Raw genomic sequence first — 2,500 nt, forward strand, 5'->3', positions numbered from 1 at the left:
TGCGCGCCCAAAGATAGGTGTCGGAAGCCCGGGGGTAGAGGAGGAAGGGGACCGCTCACCTTAAGCCAGCGCGGGCTCCAAAGCCCGGGCCGAGCGAGCGGCGCCACCTCCCCACCCGGGAGCGCTGCGCCAGATCGATCGGAGGAAGAGCAGGGGTGCATGTAGGGACTTGCCCAAGTACGGAGGCTGCAAACCCCTGTCGTCGGGAGATACGTGCCCACGAGTCCTGGAAGCGCGACTCGGGTACAGGCGCCCTTGCGGGGGGGTACTGGATGTGGAACAGCACTGGGGTCGAAGCCACAAAAGCATCCGCCCTCATGGAGCCTCTCCTCGGCCTAAAAATCCAGATTTTAGCCTTGACGGCGCCCCCATGTGGAGAACCAGGGCCCGCGGGGGGGTCTGGCCAGGCTCACTTCAACCCAGGAACACCTCTCTGACTTGGGATAGGCGACCGGCAAAAGTCCCCCCACGCAGCTGCGGAAGCCTGGGTTCAGCCAAGGTGCAGACCTCCAGCCGAACAGGGACTCATAGCCAAAACGCATACCCAGGCCTACGGAGGTGAAAACCAGCTTAAATGAGTCGAAATGTGTCGGGGCTGAGAGGTACCTCTCTCTCATATATTCTGCCGGTGGTGTGCAAAACTGGGTCTTTGCATGGAGTGTCACCCTATACCCACTTTAGGGACGCATGCAAAAAAGTGCCCGATCGCCTGGAACTGTCAGGCGGATTCGGCTCCCTGGAATTTCCTCATTCTGGTTCTTTTTCACTTTTTGTCTCTTTTGCGACATCTAGTGGGCAGGCTGCATTACTGCAACCGGGGACACCTCAAAACGCTTGGAACTGGGGAGCGGGCTCAATTTACAAACGTTTTGCGGGTCCTGGAAGTCAAAATTGTGACTTCTGAAAACGACTAAGTATCAAGGACTCATCGCGCGAATCGCTCTGGAACTGAAATCGGATGCGCGCACTGACATGCTCCCCTCTCTGGAAGTCTGACACAAGTTGAAAAATTTTCTAAGTCCCCAAAAATTTTTTTTTTCAACTTTTTTTCAATTTTCCCCCTGTGGGATATATATTTTACCCACACTTTTGGAGCCCTCCTGGGATGCCCTCTAACATACTAGAACCTCATTTTGTGGAAGTTTTCACAAAATTGTGAAATTTTCCAAAAAGTCAGAAATTTTGCAAAAACGACTAAGTATCAAGGACTCATCGCGCGAATCGCTCTGGAACTGAAATCGGATGCGCGCACTGACATGCTCCCCTCTCTGGAAGTCTGACACATGTGTGAAAATTTTCTAAGTCCCCAAAAATTTTTTTTTTCAACTTTTTTTCAATTTTCCCCCTGTGGGATATATATTTTACCCACACTTTTGGAGCCCTCCTGGGATGCCCTCTAACATACTAGAACCTCATTTTGTGGAAGTTTTCACAAAATTGTGAAATTTTCCAAAAAGTCAGAAATTTTGCAAAAACGACTAAGTATCAAGGACTCATCGCGCGAATCGCTCTGGAACTGAAATCGGATGCGCGCACTGACATGCTCCCCTCTCTGGAAGTCTGACACATGTGTGAAAATTTTCTAAGTCCCCAAAAATTTTTTTTTTCAACTTTTTTTCAATTTTCCCCCTGTGGGATATATATTTTACCCACACTTTTGGAGCCCTCCTGGGATGCCCTCTAACATACTAGAACCTCATTTTGTGGAAGTTTTCACAAAATTGTGAAATTTTCAAAAAGTCAGAAATTTTGCCAAAAACGACTAAGTATCAAGGACTCATCGCGCGAATCGCTCTGGAACTGAAATCGGATGCGCGCACTGACACGCTCCCCTGTCTGGAAGTCTGACAAAAGTTGAAAAATTTTCTAAGTCCCCAAAAATTTTTTTTTTCAACTTTTTTTCAATTTTCCCCCTGTGGGATATATATTTTACCCACACTTTTGGAGCCCTCCTGGGATGCCCTCTAACATACTAGAACCTCATTTTGTGGAAGTTTTCACAAAATTGTGAAATTTTCAAAAAGTCAGAAATTTTGCCAAAAACGACTAAGTATCAAGGACTCATCGCGCGAATCGCTCTGGAACTGAAATCGGATGCGCGCACTGACACGCTCCCCTGTCTGGAAGTCTGACAAAAGTTGAAAAATTTTCTAAGTCCCCAAAAATTTTTTTTTTCAACTTTTTTTCAATTTTCCCCCTGTGGGATATATATTTTACCCACACTTTTGGAGCCCTCCTGGGATGCCCTCTAACATACTAGAACCTCATTTTGTGGAAGTTTTCACAAAATTGTGAAATTTTCCAAAAAGTCAGAAATTTTGCAAAAACGACTAAGTATCAAGGACTCATCGCGCGAATCGCTCTGGAACTGAAATCGGATGCGCGCACTGACATGCTCCCCTCTCTGGAAGTCTGACACATGTGTGAAAATTTTCTAAGTCCCCAAAAATTTTTTTTTTCAACTTTTTTTCAATTTTCCCCCTGTGGGATATATATTTTA

Source organism: Phyllobates terribilis, unplaced genomic scaffold (assembly GCF_046119375.1).
Source record: "Phyllobates terribilis strain yellow unplaced genomic scaffold, ASM4611937v1 Scaffold_2632__1_contigs__length_117240, whole genome shotgun sequence".
Lineage (NCBI taxonomy): Eukaryota > Metazoa > Chordata > Amphibia > Anura > Dendrobatidae > Phyllobates > Phyllobates terribilis.